Source organism: Bos taurus, chromosome 11 (assembly GCF_002263795.3).
Source record: "Bos taurus isolate L1 Dominette 01449 registration number 42190680 breed Hereford chromosome 11, ARS-UCD2.0, whole genome shotgun sequence".
Lineage (NCBI taxonomy): Eukaryota > Metazoa > Chordata > Mammalia > Artiodactyla > Bovidae > Bos > Bos taurus.
Genome location: NC_037338.1, coordinates 5,670,256 through 5,686,686, shown reverse-complemented (window position 1 = coordinate 5,686,686; position 16,431 = coordinate 5,670,256).

Here is a 16,431-nt window from a genome sequence, read left to right as displayed (position 1 = left end):
GTTAAAAATAGACTGATGAAAGTACAATCAATGTACAATAAATGGCACATATTTAAAATGTAAGGGACCTCCCTGGAGGTCCAGAGGCTAAGACTGTGCTCCCAATGCGCGGGGCCTGGGTTCAATCCTTGGTCAGGGAACTAGATCCTACATGCCGCAACTAAGAACTTGCCTGCCGCAACCAAAGATTCTGTGTGCCACAATTAAGACCTGGTTTAGCCAAATAAATAAAGGTTTTTTAAATGTGAAATCTGGCGAGTAAGGGGCACATGTCATCGCCTGTGAAACCAAGATAATGAGCATGTCCATCACCCCTGAAAGTTTCTGATGGTTTTTGGTAATCACCCCCCTTTTCTGTCTCCACTCCTGTCCCCCCAGACACAGACTTAATTTCTGTCAATATATATTTGTTTGCACATTCTAGAATCTTAAATAAATAGAATTATAAAGTATACATTCTTTTTTTTCTAGCTTCTTTCACTCAGCCTAATTACTTTGAGAGTCACTGAACTGGTTACTGACGTAATGATACAATGTCTGGGATGTGCCTCAAGATGCTGGGGACAGCAGGTGGAGGTGAACTAAGATCTGGTACAAAGTGTTCGTTATTGGCTCCTTATATGAATGTTTCAAATTTTCCTTAAGAAAAAGGTTTTAAAATTCTACTTCTGCTCTGTCTTGTTCTTCTTGAGCCATTTAATGTTACACTGTATGTCTTGAATTCTTGTCTATTCAGTTCAGTTCAGTTCAGTCGCTCAGTCGTGTCCCTCTCTTTGCGACCCATGAATCGCAGCACGCCAGGCCTCCCTGTCCATCACCAACTCCTGGAGTTCACCCAGACTCATGTCCATCGAGTCAGTGATGCCATCCAGCCATCTCATCCTCTGTCGTCCCCTTCTCCTCCTGCCCCTAATCCCTCCCAGCATGAGAGTCTTTTCCAATGAGTCAACTCTTACTGTCATTCAAAATAGTTTCCCTTTTTGAGATTTTGAAGTTCAAACTTGATATCCTCAGCTTTCCAAACCAGTGAATCATGTCTCTTCAAAACAAAATGAAACAAAACAAATCCTCCTCTTAAGTCTTTTAAAGTGCTGGTTTCTGGACATCACAGATGCGCATGTCTAGGGAGGGGACATGTGAAACAACTAGATGTCCTGTGGACACAGCGGGCAAGATCAGCATCTGATGGCCAGGACATCCTTCTGCGGGGAGGCATCTTTGCGGGAGAATTCGGGCATCAGCCAGACAATGTGGTGCTCTTGTCTCTCATGGGAGGGAAGTTCGAAGGAAGATCACGGGTCCCAGGTGATGTACACAGTTACTGTCAATCAAATCCAGTGACTGAAAGAATATAAACAATGAGCCATGATGTCCACACATTTTTTTTCAATTAAAATGGTATTTTTAAAAGTTAGAGAGATGTCCCTGATGGTCCAGTGTCAACGACTTTGCACTTGCAATGCAGGGGGCCTGGATTCTGCCCCTGGTCAGGGAATTAGATCCCACGTGCTCCAACTGAGAGTTCGTATGCCACTAAAAGTTTGTATGCTAACTAAAAGATCCTGCATGCCTCAACAAAGGTCGAAGATCCCAAGTGTTGCAACTAAGGCCCGGCGCAGCCAAATAAACAAATAAATACTTTTTTAAAAAGTTAGAAAAATCAAACGACCAAAAGAATCAGATGAAAAAGTGCTCCAATTCTGTTTGGCTTTAATGAGAATCTGCCTGTTAGGGCGAGCTCCCTAGCTCCTCCTTTTACTCCAAGTGGCTCTCTACTTGTTTGTTTCTTCTCTGAGAAAAGCAGACACCACACTTGGCTTAAGGTCTGGCAATGTGTCAGAGTCAGTTATTCCTGAGGGGCTGTCTCCATGGAATAACCAATGGGGCGGACAGTTACACTTGTGGCTCCAAGGGGTCCCTGTCCCCACTGCCCCCAGGACTGTCCACGGCATCTCTGGGCTTGGCCATGTGACTTGCTTTGGGCAAAGGGTCATCATCGAGAGATATGAAAGCAGAGGCTTGCACAGTGGGGCTGATCTTCTTGGAAGTCTTGCTCTGGGAGCCAGCTGCTATGCTGTGAGGATTCTCAAGCAGCTACATGCAAAGACCACGTGAATTAAACCGGAGAACCAGCCTTCCAGCCCCCAAGCAGAGCCAGGCTGGATGTTCCAGCCATCTGACGGCAGGCCTATGAGAGACCCCCACGCAAGACAAACAGAAGACACTTCTGCAGGCCCAGTCAACCCTCTGAATCATGAGAAATCATAAATGGTTATTTTCAGCCAATAAATCTGAGTGGGTTCTCTCATACAGCAGGAGGTCACGGACAGAATCCACATATGTGTGACTGCGTAGGTCTCTGGGTGGAGGTGGGAGGTCACTAAAAATTCGCAGGCGAGCTGGAGCTTGAGAACAAAACTTGTACAACTACTGAGAGCATGATTTGCTCTTAGCACAGGGTCAGATTTACAATAGCCCTCTCACACATAGGTGGTGCTAAAGAACCCACCTGCCAATACAGGAGATCTAAGAGATATGGGTTTGATCCCTGGGTTGGGAAGATCCCCTGGAAGAAGAAATGTAAGCCCACTCTAGTATTCTTGCCTGGGGAATCCCATGGACAGAGGAGCCTGGTGGGCTACAGTCTATGGGGTTGCAAAGAGTCGGACATGACTGAGCAACTAACACTTTCACTTTCTCACACATAACTTTTCTGGAACACAGTTATGGTTGCCCAAGAGATGGCACTCCCAGAGGTGCATGGAGGAGGTGATGCTGGAAAGATCTGAGGATAATGGGCACTAACCTAACGGGTTAACACGACTGGCCTTGGTGTCTCAGGAGAATAAGACACTACAGGGTGGTCGGCCCTGGCCTGCTCAGCCCACTTCACAGAGCGATGAGAGTGGCTCGTGCTACAGAGGCAAGAAACCCAGGGCCAGACGCAAAGGACACTGTGGAGGGTTCGGGAGCAGGACCCGATGAGTCGGCCTCTGGACGTCAGGTCGGGGGGCTGAGGAGCTGATGGGGATGGGCCCGAGAGCCCCACCAGGGGCTGTGCTGCAGCACGCGCAACACCCACAGCAGGGCCCCCACCACAGAAGGAAAAGCCAAGGAGAACAGGCGCCCCTAAAGCCCTGCTCGATGGGCACTGCATTCCTGTCCTGACTACAGTCTCTTCCCGAGTGCGTGAAATGACTCTAGCTCACTGCAGTGGGGCCAAACAGACCCCGCCCACCATTTCCTGGGCGTGGGCGCTGCGGGCAGATGCCAGGAGGAATTTAAAAGAAGCTGGCTATTTTGGGTGTTAGAACTTGCCAGAATGCCAAGGCAGCAATATGTCTGCCTGAGTGCAATTCCTGCTCTCCAGACATGGAGCTGATCTGGGGCTCTCGGCTAGTAACTGTCTTCCCGGGCTCCTCTGTGGGGGGTCATTGTGTGGCAGCCTCCCTTCCACTTGCCCCTTTCAGCGCCAGGCTCCTGCTCTGACCCCGGGCAGCCACCAGCCAGGCCCAAGTTCAAGTCTATCTCCAAGTGCTTTCACCTACCAGCTAATGTGAGGGTGGGCAAGGACAGGAGGGTGTTGTCACAGCTGTGGGCAAGGCTGACGTTTGCCAAGAAGGTTCCAGATGGATGAGCTCTGTCCCTAGTTAACTGGCTCAGGAGGCAAAATAGAAAACCCAAGAAGAGTGGCCGAGGGGGCCAGATCAGGCCGGTGCCACCCACTGACCAGTGCACATCAGGAAAAGGGGGTCACTCGGAAAAGAAGGGGAAGCTATTTTGGGGAAAGAAAAGGCAAAATGGATGTCAGCAGACAAGCCAGGACAGACCTCCGGTAATACGTGCGTGCGTGTATATATTTCATTTTATGGAGCTTCACGGAGCTCAGAGGCAAAGCCCTATTTTTAGTGTCTATTGTGTGAGGCTGTGGCAGGACTGTGCGGAGCTGCAGTTTTTATTCTGACAATGATTCCACTTTAAATAGGGAAAGAAGGTAATGAGGGCAAAAATAATAACTATTTTCAGGCTTCAGAATTCAGGGTGTTTGAAACCGGGTTTTCTAAAATGCCAAGCCTAGCGGAAGAACCATTTTCCCTTCCTGCCTTTCAGCTCTGGCCTCCTAACACATGACACCTGCCAGGGAGACCGGGTCTTGTCTTCCTCTGTGTGCCTGGCTCCGGGCCCAGCTGTCTGATTTCCAGTATTTAACACAGGAGGGGAGAGAGGAGGAGCGGCAGCTGTCCCCTCCCTCCACTCCCACCCCAGGGTGATGCTCACACTTTGCACCTCGGAATGCCTTGTGGGGCTCTGTGGAGTGCAGATTCCTGGCCCCAGCTCCACGGAGGGTCTGACTCCAGTGCTCCAGGAGAGGTCTGGGAATCCAGATGAGGGTTTTGTCTTTTTTTTTTTTCCAAACCAAGCATCTCCAGGGACTGGGTATGGACACTCCCTGGACCCCATTTCAAGAAACCTCCCCATGAAGCCAGTGCCTAGAAATTATGTTCTGCAAATGTGGAGTCTGCGGTTTTGGGAGCGAGAAGGCACTGACCATAAGATTGGATAAGGCTTGGAGGGGCAGGGGCAAGACCTGTCTGATATGGTGATTTATAATAAGATATATAGATTTGGTCCCTGTCCCCTTCCTGTCATGGAACTTCTGAGACTGACAAAGGTGTCTTTTGTTATGTTAATAAGGTGACTTCTGAAAGTACCCCAGGAGAGAAGGTGGTTGTTATTGGAACCAAACACGTGATTGGAGAGTTGGAATGTGTGTGTGTTGATCGCTCAGTCGTGTCCAGGTGTGGAAAGTTTCTGGGTTGGTGAACACGTGGAGCTGGGAACTGAACTCAGGACCATTTGATGCCAGAACAGCCCAGCCTCTAGGACCTGCTGACCACATGGCTTCCCTCCTTCCCTGCCACCCGTGGGAGTGTGGCTGACCACCACCTCCTTATTCTTTTGACTTAAGTGATGACCCGTCCCTCATTCTGAAGCATCCAGAGCAACACTGTGGTGCCCACATCTTCCAGCAGTTTATCAATTGGACAAAAAACACCTTCGATTCTACCTGATGCGAGCTACAGCTTGGTCGGCCAGCTACACATCAGGACTCGAAAGTCCTGAAGCCATCCACTCACAGACGAAACACCTACGGAAGTTGTTCTAGAGGTTTACCATTTTCATGACAACCATATTTCACAAAACAGGAAAGAGAGTCCCTAGGAAATCAGTGAGAACCTCAAGGGAGCTGCAGATTTAGAGAATTCCTCTCTGCCCCAATTCTCAATTCTTTCTTCATAGTCATAAGGTTTAAAAATCTCCCCAAAGAAAAGATCAGGCCTTCACACCACACAGAAGAGCTGGGCTTGCTTGGGCGAGCCCCAGAGGTCTCCTCTCTCTGCTAACCCCTTCCCTCGCCCCCAGGATCTTTCTCTAGCCTCCCCAAGCCCTCCTCCCTCTTCCTGGTCCATTCTTCTTTGATCCCACAGCAGCTCTTATTATTTCTAAACTACGTCATGTACTTCTATGATTCTGCCTTCCTGCTGTGACGTTAAGACTGAACTTTGAAGGGAATATAAACACCATTCTAAAATCTTTTTGCAGGCTCGCAGGCGTTCAGCCCTTGCATTCTGCCATGTACTAATACTTGTCTCTCTACAAATAAACAAATTGTGCACCAGCAAGTAGGGTGACAAAATGAATTTCCTTTGCTGGGGCAGTGGTTCTTGCTGGAGGCCCTGTGACTTGTAACACAGTTATATTTTCAACCTCCTTCCTGCCTTGACATCAATAAGAAAGCCAGAGCAAAATTCAAATCATGCCTTTTGTCATGAGGACACAGAACAGCTATGTCACCCATGCTGAAGGCGAGCCAGTCATCTGTCTGTGACTGACTCCCTGGACTGGCAAAGTCAAAATGGACCAGAAACAATCGGACAGAGAGGCAAGGGTGCCGAAAAAGGGTTCGGATGGTCAAGTTGCTGATGCGTGTGGAGGAAGAGAAGAGGGCTGTACGACAGAGCTGGCACACAGCACAGACAGCATGTCACCCAACCTCCGCATTGCTTTTGTGACTGGGACAATATTCAGAGTAACATGGCAAGTATCAATAATGACTTCTAGAAATTCCCTGGTAGTACAGTGGATGGGAATCTGCCTGCCAATGCAGGGGACAGGGGTTCGATTCCTGATCCGGGGAGATCTCCCACACCGAGGAGCACCAAAACCCCATGCCCCACAAATACTGAGCCTGCACTCTAGAGCCGGTGAGCTGGCACTACTGAAGCTTGTGCACCTACAGCCTCTGCTCCGCAACAAGAGAAGCCCCGCCACAGGAAGTCTGCGCACCCAGAGAGTAGCCCCCGCTCCCCCAAAACTAGAGAAAGCCTGCATGCAGCCATAAAGACCCAGTGCAACCAAGTAAATAAATAACTTTTAAAAAATAATTAGTTAGAGAACAGAGAAGTTTGAAACCCCTTCACCATGGTCTTTTTTTTCCCCCCCATAAAAGGTAGGGTCAGAATTTTGGTCTCATTTTGGCTGATCTGCATTGTGATTCATCTGTGCTTAGAAAGGAGTATGGGTGACATTGTCCCTAAACCTATCTAGAGCCCCACGCAGCACACTGGTTTTGGAGATGGGAGAGAGGACGGTGTGAGGTTCTTTTCTCTCTAGCTTTCATTTCACCGGAGGGTCATATAGAAAAGTTCCTTTTGAACAAGTTGAGCTGCAGGTATCTGAATGGTCCCCAGCCCCCAGGAAGAAGTGTGCCGAGGACAGTTAGAAACCTGGTGTCTGGAGCTCAAGCGCTTTTGAGAAGGGAGATTCTGATTGGAATTCAAGCTGCACGAGGGAGGAAGCTCTCTGGTCAAGGCTGTAGAGACAGGAGGCGAGAGGCTTATGGGACGTAGGGAGGGGAGTGCCCTGAGCAGACTAGTCTGAGGGTAAGGGGAAAGCTGTTAGGAAAAAGGAAAGCAGAAGAGAGGTGCCTGGAGCTGCAGGAGGAAATGGTCAGTCAAATGCTGCCAGGGATGTGAAAATGATGAAAACCCAGGAGCAAGCCCTGGATCCAGGAGCTCAGGGTTGGGCATGATTTTGCTGCGGGTCAGAATTCAGGCTGACCAACCTAGATAGCATATTCAAAAGCAGAGACATTACTTTGCCAACAAAGGTCCGTCTAGTCAAGGCTATGGTTTTTCCTATGGTCATGTATGGATGTGAGAGTTGGGCTGTGAAGAAGGCTGAGTGCCGAAGAATTGATGCTTTTGAACTGTGGTGTTGGAGAAGACTCTTGAGAGTCCCTTGGACTGCAAGGAGATCCAACCAGTCCATTCTGAAGGAGATCAGCTCTGGGATTTCTTTGGAAGGACTGATGCTAAAGCTGAAACTCCAGTACTTTGGCCACCTCGTGCGAAGAGTTGACTCATTGGAAAAGACCCTGATGCTGGGAGGGATTGGGGGCAGGAGGAGAAGGAGATGACAGAGGATGAGATGGCTGGATGGCATCACTGACTCAATGGATGTGAGTCTGAGTGAACTCTGGGAATTGGTGATGGACAGGGAGGCCTGGCGTGCTGCGATTCATGAGGTCACAAAGAGTCGGACACGACTGAGCGACTGAACTGAACTGAACTATACAGGGCAAAGTAAGTCAGAAAGAAAAACACCAATACAGTATATTAATGCATATATATGGAATTTAGAAAGATGGTAACGATGGCCCTATATGCGAGACAGCAAAAGAGACACAGATGTAAAGAACAGTCTTTTGGACTCTGTGGGAGAAGGCAAGGGTGGGATGATTTGAGAGAATGGCATTGAAACATGTATATTATCATATGTGAAATAGATCGCCAGTCCAGGTTCGATGCATGAGACAGGGTGCTCAGGGCTGGTGCACTGGGATGACCCTGAGGGATGGGATGGGGAGGGAGGTGGGAGGGGGGTTCAGGATGGGGAACACATGTACAGCCATGGCTGATTCATGTCAATGTATGGAAAAACCATTACAGTATTATAAAGTAATTAGCCTCCAATTAAAATAAATTAAAAAAAAAGAATTCAGGCTGCTGAAGACGAAGAGAGAGGAGGTGAAGACGGCTCTTACAGGATATGTGTTGATGAGGGAAGGAGAGGGAAGGCCCGTGGTCCTTTGGAAAGAAAATGCTGAAAAATAGGTGGTTATCCCTGGATGGGACAGTCTGGAATATACCACAGGGTAAGGCAACGAAACCGAGGGGTGGGAAAGTCTGGCGGTGCCAGAGGAGGGTGACAACTGGGAGAGGGCCGTGCGGGTGGGGTGTGTGTGCGCCTGTGTGTGTGGCTGCGTGGGTGGGTGGGTGGGTGGAAGGGCTCAACATGGGTGGAGTAAAGTGAAGCTGGAGGACACAAGTGATGAGGCGCATCCCCTGATGGTAGCCATGGGAATCCTCTTGGATTCCACTGTCCTTTGGATGAGTTTACATCTCTCCAGCCACTTGGATGAGCCCTGCTGCTGCCAGGCCTCCTGGTGGAGGCACAAGAACACCAACATTGGGGATGACAACCATGTTCCCTCATGCTCCCAGAGGCCCCTGTGCCCAGGTGCCGGGAAGCCTAAGGTTCAGGCACGAGAGAAGGGAGTGGGCCTCTCCCCCGATCTGTACCTCACTTGACCTGAAAACGGCTTTGAAACCTGTGGTGAGTGTTGCTAACAGAAGAACCTAGGCTCCTTCCCCAAAGATGCTGACTACAGGAGCCCATCTGTCCATTCTCAGAAATCATGGCCCAGGAGACGCCATGTTGCCGGCCTCTGAGCCTACCTCCCACCTGTCTGCCAAGCTCAAATGCAGTGGTTTACCCCCTCACCCCAGAAACTATGTTTTTTTTTTCCCTTCCTAAGAGCATTTTTCCGGTCGTAATTTCTTTCATTAGAGGCAGAGTAGTTTTACAAGATTTCCTGACCAGGGTAATGAGAAGTTGAATTTCTATAGAGGATCAAATTCTGCTAAAGAAATTCCTCTCCAGCTTAAAATAAAGGACATGGATACAGCTGGAATGGCTTGCTGGTTGATTCTGGTAGGCATGTGTGCTGTGCTTAGTCACTCAGTCGTGTCCAACTCTTTGTGACTCCATGAACTGTAGCCTACCACGCTCCTCTGTCCATGAGGATTCTCCAGGCAAGAAAACTGGAATGGGTTGCTATGCCCTCCTCCAGTGGATCTTCCCAACCCAGGGATCGAACCCAGGTCTCCCACATTGCAGGTGGATTCTTTACCATCTGAGCCACCAGAGAGGCCCAAGAATACTGGAGTGGGTAGCCAGTCTCTGATCTAGGGGATCTTCCTGACCCAGGAATCAAACCAGAGTCTCCTGCATTGCTGGCAGATTCGTTACCAGCTGAGCTATGAGGGAAGCCCCTAGTAGGCACGGGGAAGCAAAAAAAGAGATGCCTGTGAAACAGTGAGGCATAAAACAAAGTTCTGGCAAAGCTGGGAAGCTGGGTTTTCAAAAACTAAAGCCCCAACAGGGAGAATTCCCGTGGACTGATACTTCATATGCCCTTCAGCTTTTGGGAACCCAGCTCTGCTCCTCTGGGTTGAGATGTTCCCATGGCACTCTCCCCCCAAGTAGTGCCCGGGTAATAGACAGCCTCTTGCATTCATGCTACTTGCTGCACTAACCCACCCCCATCCTCAGCGAGGACTCTCACCTAACACTTCCTTAATTATAGAGCAGAGAATAAGGGAGCTGGTAATTCATAACTTCATTGCTGACTTACATTTAGTGAGATAAGGGGAAAAATAACAGCTAGGAGAGGTATTTATAGAACTACACGGTGATTCAGAGATATTAATAACACCTGGGACTCGCCAAGAGTTATTGCCTCAAAATGCTTGAATAAACAAAACAACTCAAGCTTGCCACATGCATGGTAAGAGACAGAAGAGCATTTGTTAGTGATTGACCCCCAGTTCACAGAGTCTGAGTGGGGCTGGCTCACCTTCATGGAGCATGTCTCTTTGCCAGGCATGATGCTGAGATCTAAGCATTTGGCTGTCATAAATCCCTTACAAGGTAAGTGTTTTTATCCTCAATTTACAGGTAAGGAAATGAAGGTATGTATATGAAGGGCTTCCTTGGTGGCTCAGTGGTAAAGAAAGTGTGAAAGTGTTAGTCGCTCAGTTGTGTCCAACTCTTTGCAAACCCATGGACTGTAGCCTGCTAGGCTGCTCTGGTCCATGGAATTCTCTAAGCAAGAATACTAAAGTGGGTTGCCATGCCCTCCTCCAGTGGATATTCCCAACCCAGGGACTGAGCCTGGGTCTCCTGCCCTTCAGGCAGATTCTTACCATCTGAGCCACCAGGGAAGCCAGTGGTAAAGAATCTACCTGCCAGTGCAGGAGACAAGGGTTTGATCCCTGGGTTGGGAAGATCCCCTGGAGAAGGAAATGGCAACCCACTCTACTATTCTTGCCTAGGAAATCCCACAGACAGAGAATTCTGGTGGGCTACAGTCCATGGAGTCACAAAGAGTGGGACATGACTTGTAACCAAACCACCACAACATGAAAAGACATGTTCAAAGTCAATCCTCTTGGTAAATGAAGACTCTGATTCTGACCCAAGCCTGCCAGACCCAAGCCCACCTGCACACTTTGCCATCCAAAGTCTCTAAAAGACTGAAGTGCAAGGACAGAACACACCAGGATGAGGACAGGAGGCTGCCACGGCCTGAACGGCCATGTTCTGACACAGGTGAGATATGGTACAGAGAGATTTGAAAGTAGATGCAGAAATCAGAGCTCTGTTCAGGATGCTGACAGTTACAGCCCGAGAGCCCTTAATGGGGTGAAAACACATGGAGTACATAAGCCTCCACACTCCCATCTGTAAAATGGGCACTTGTGAGGCTTCCAGTCCAGGCCGTGATACAATACTGGGTATCAGATTTATCTTCCACCATCAGTTCAGTTCAGTTCAGTCGCTCAGTCATGTCCATCTCTTTGCGACCCCATGAATCGCAGAACGCCAGGCCTCCCTGTCCATCACCAACTCCCAGAGTTCACTCAGACTCATGTCCATCGAGTCGGTGATGCCATCCAGCCATCTCATCCTCTGTTGTCCCCTTCTCCTCCAGCCCCCAATCCCTCCCAGCATCAGGGTCTTTTCCAATGAGTCAACTCTTCGCATGAGGTGGCCAAAGTACTGGAGTTTCAGCTTTAGCATCATTCCTTCCAAAGAACACCCAGGACTGATCTCCTTTAAGATGGACTGGTTGGATCTCCTTGCAGTCCAAGGGACTCTCAAGAGTCTTCTCCAACACCACAGTTCAAAAGCATCAGTTCTTTGGTGCTCAGCTTTCTTCACAGTCCAACTCTCACATCCATACATACTACTGGAAAAACCATAGCCTTGACTAGACGGACCTTTGTTGGCAAAGTAATGTCTCTGCTTTTGAATACGCTATCTAGGTTGGTCATAACTTTCCTTCCAAGGAGTAAGCATCTTTTAATTTCATGGCTGCAATAAGCAACTACAGAACTGGAAGATTTTTGAAATAAATGTTTTCAGCCACAAAAGACAGGGCTATGGCCCTGTGAGAAGCAGGACACATAGAATAACTCCACATTTGTGCCAGCTTTTTGCCTGAGAACACTTTCCAAATCGTGGCCTAGAAGTGGAACTGAAATAGAGAGCAGTATTCTCATTGGTGGAGGAAAAAGATTAGAGTTCGTTGCTGATGAGGCAGATGCAGTTTGAGAGGCAGGATACCAAAGAAGAAGCTATGCAGAAAATAAGTCCCAGAAATCTGCATAAAGGATCTCTTGAGTCTCTGGATGCTCAGCTACACATGCATAGCTAAAACTCCAAAAGACCTGGCAAAGAACGACAACTGGGCTGGGAATTGAATGGAGACTCCCAAGATAGCACAGTGCTGAGGAATGGTACCAGGCCCGAGTTTCTGAAGGGGAGAGACTGCACTGAACACCTCAAGGCTTCAGTTAAGACCTCTGAAAAGCAAAGTCCTAAATTAAGGGCTGGTCTTTCTTATTCTACCTACTCTTAGCCCATCATACCAAAGCCTAAAATCAAGCTGTGCTGTCAATAAATTAACTGCCTGCCAAAAAAATATGCAACCCTTTTTAAAGGAAGAAAATATAATTCAAGCCCTCAACAACATTGTATTCAAATGTACAACATACACTCAAAAATTGTCAGACAAATAAAGCAGGAAAAATGAGTTAAGCAGGAAACATGACCTAGGAGAAAAAACAGTCAATAGAAACAGACACAGAGATGATGCAGGTCATGTGATTAGCAAACAAGCAATTTAAAACAGCTGTAATGTATTTGTTCAAGGATTTATAAGAAAAATGTGAATATAATAAGCAAATATAATTGGATGTTCAGAAGAGAAACTGACACACATTTCTAACGTGTGTAACTACAGTCTCAGAAAAAGAGACAAGAGATATTAGAGAAAATAAAAAAATACTGAAAATATAATGGTGGAAATTTTTCCTAATTTGATTAAACATATCAGTCTGACAAGTTCAAACCCAAAGAACTCTGTAAATTCTAAGTAGTATAAACAAAAGGAGACTACATCTTGTGCAAGGTAAAATTTCTAAACATCAATGATAGAAAAAATTTTAACCAGGCAGACATAAAAGACACATTGATAGAGAACAATAAGGATAACAGTAAGTAGAATAATCTTTTAAATGTTGCTGAAAAAACCTATCAATTTAGAAATCTGTTTCCTTAGTATGTGTGCTAAGCTGCTTCAGTCCTGTCCGACGCTTTGTGACCCCATGGACTGTAGCCCACCAGGCTCCTCTGTCCATGGGATTCTCCAGGCAAGAATACTTGAGGGGGTTGCCACACCCTCCTCCAGGGGATCTTCCCAACCCTGGGATGGAACATGCATCTCCTGTGTCTCCTACACTGCAGGTGGATTCTTTACCCACTGAGCCACCTGGAAAACCCTCTATTTCCTGTAAATATATGCTTTTAAAAGTGAAACTATAACATTTCAAACTAAATAGAGAATCAAAGAATTCATCAATACACCACATTATTAGAAATATTAAAGGAGGTTCATCTGGATTATGTACAAAGAAAATGCAAAGGAACCTTCAGAATATGTAAATTTAGTTAAGTGCCAGGATAAAAGTCAATATATAAAAATATATTTTTATTTTATATACTAACATTAAACAGTTGAAAAAAATTTAAGATAAACAATTTCATTAACCACAGCTGTTGAAATAAAAATACTTCAACGTAAATTTAACAAAAGAGTTACAAGACCTATACACTAAAATCTTCAAACATTACTGAGACAAAGTAGACCTAAATACACAGAGTGAAATAACAGGCTCGTGGACGGGAAGACTCAAAATTACTGAGATGTCAATTCTGCCTAATCCAGCAGATCTTTGAAAGTTTTTTGAAAGGAGGATACATAATGCCAGATTTCAAGACATACTATAAAGCTACAGAATCATAATGGTATGATATCTACATATAAATTGATAAGTAGATCAATAAAACAGAATATAGTCCAGACATAGACAGAAACACATATGGTCAATTTATTTCTAACAAAAGAACCAAAGCAACTCAAAGTGGAAAGATCATTTTTTCCGTAAATGGAGCTAAAATTGATATTCATACAGGAAAAAAAAATGAACCTTGATCCCTACCCCACAACAAATATAAAAATTAACTCAAAGTTGATTGAGATCTAAATATAAATGCTAAAGCTTATGAAACTTTTAGAAGGAAACATGGAAGATTACCATCACGACCATGGGAATAAGCAAAGACATTTTAAAACTGAATTATATCAAAAATCAAAAACTTCTTAAAAAGCAACATAGGTTGGAGATAATGTTCTCAACACATATATCTGACAATGAGTTATACATAGTATCCATTAAAAATTCTCATGACTCAATATTAAAAGCAAAAGACTTGAACAGACACTTTACAAAGACATACAAATGGTTAATAATCACATGAAAAATTCAACATCATTAGTAATCAGAGAAATACAAATTAAACCACCATGAGATAGCACTAATTAACCACTATAAATGGCTATAATTTTAAAATTCTGACAATGCCAAATATTGAGAGAATATGGTGAGAACGTGGAGCAACCAGAAATTTCATTCATAAATAGTGGAAGCGTAAAATGATGAAGCCACTTTGGAAAGGTCTCTGGCAATTTCTTATAAAAACTAAACCTATATCTCTCTTACAATCCAGCATTCCATTCCTCAGTATTGTACCAAGAGAAATAAAAAACAAATGTCCACCAAAAAAAGACCTGCACAGAATATATATAACAGGTTATTCATGATAGCCAAAAACTACAAACAATCGAAATATCCATCCAAGGGTAAACAAATTATAGAATACCCGTAGGAAAGAATACAACTCAGCAATGAAAGAAATTACTAATACATCTAACAGCAACATGAATTTCAAAAACATGATCCTGAACAATAGATACCAGGCATAAAAAAGCATACTTCCTGCTCTGATTCTATTTACAAAAAGTTCTGAAACAGGTAAAACCAATCTACAGTGATACTGGTTGCTTCCTATTGGGGAGGAGACAAGCACCTGCCTGGAAAAGAGAAACCCCAGGTGACTTTCTGGGGTGAGATGGGTGTCCCCGAACTTGAGAGCAGTGTGGGTTATGCTATTACATTAATATGTGTTTGTCCAAAATCATCTAACTGTGCAGTTGAGAACACCCTGATGCTGGGAAAGATTGAGGGCAGGAGGAGAAGGGGACAACAGAGGATGAGATGGTTGGATGGCATCATCAACTCAACGGACATGAGTTTGAGCAAACAGTGGGAGATGGTGAAGGACAGGGAAGCCTGGTGGGCTGCAGTCCATGGGGTTGCAAAGAGTCGGACATGACTTAAGAGACTGAACAACAACAACAATACAAATTAATTGAAGAGATAAGAGGGGAAAAAAGTAATTCCTTTCTTGTCTACCTCACATGAGAATGATGTCATTAGACGCTACAGTTATTAAGTGCAGTATAAATGCATTTCCCTGTCCAGCAATTTTGGTGTCTACGAAAAGGTTAAGGCTTTTGGAGGATTCCAGAACCTTTCACAGCAATGCAGCTTTAAGAGTGACTACAACTTCTTGAGACTCTTTAAATAACTACTTCTGGCAGAAGGGAGAACAGCTAAGATCATCAAAGTGATCATAGGCAGGGTGGCCACCTGGCACCTCTGGACAGACCGCATCTCACCCTGCCAGATTGGAGACCCTCACTCCCCACATCGCCTCCCACCCCCAACTGCATTTTTTTTTGGCAAGACTGAGGAAATGAATCACAAGAGGCTCTAATCTTGAGGGGGGCGGAGCACTTCATTTATTGGAGTTTTGCAGACGGAGTGAACAGGTGGATGCCTAGATTGCACGGCCCTTCCTGCATGAGTTACCCTGAGTATGTGCTGCAAAGTTCGGGTCTTGGGAGTTGTTCAGGGGAAGGAGTTCTGTCTGCACCCAGGTGGCCACCCACCGAGCCAGCAGACCTTGAAGGCAGGAGGCAAAGCCCCATCAAGCTGGTGGGATCTGCTCCCCAGGACACGCTGCAAAGTGGGCTTCTATTGGAGGGCAACCAGCTGCAGCAGGAGAAAGGTCGGCTGGATAGGGCTAAGAGGGGACAAGACACAGAGGGCTGGGGGGGCTGGGGGAGGACACTCAGAATTCTGGGGGAGCAGGGATCTAGCAAGGCCTGCCAGGAGATGACACACTCCTCCTAATTTAAACTAAATACAAGCCCATGATTTCCAGAGACAAATGAGCAGGATGGAACTGCCGGAATGGCACTCTATAAAACACGATTTACTCACCTCTAATTCAGGGAGAGCCAAATGCAAGGGAAGTGGCTAAGAAGTCAGAGCCACTGATGAAGAATTTATTGGAGAGGCTGTAAGACTGTCTCAGGATGCAAACCCATCCATTTTCGATTGGTAAATCACAAATGTTCCGGGTCAGGCAGAAGAGCTGAGTCGGATACGAAGAGCACCGGTGCATAAATCAAAACAGAATTTGCTATCAGCTTCTCTCCTGTCCCCTCCAACGTCGATGTCGAGGGATTCATTTCAGGGGGCTCCACCACCCTATGGACAGTCATGAGTGCTTCAGACACCCCCGCCAGCATCCAGCAGGGCCTCTGGACACCGAGCTCTGGGATGTGCTTCAAGGGTGCATGTGCCCTGGCTTCTGTTCTGGGCTTGGAGGGAGTTGGAGGCTACACAGTGTTGTCAGGGGAGGTTGAGACAGGGCTGCGTCACATCCTCCCCACCCATCCTGGCCTTCCAGGGCTGGGCCTGCTCAGATGCAGGCCACTGACCACCGCCCGCAGGCTTGAGAGTTAACGGCAAGGAGAGGAAAAAGCCAAGT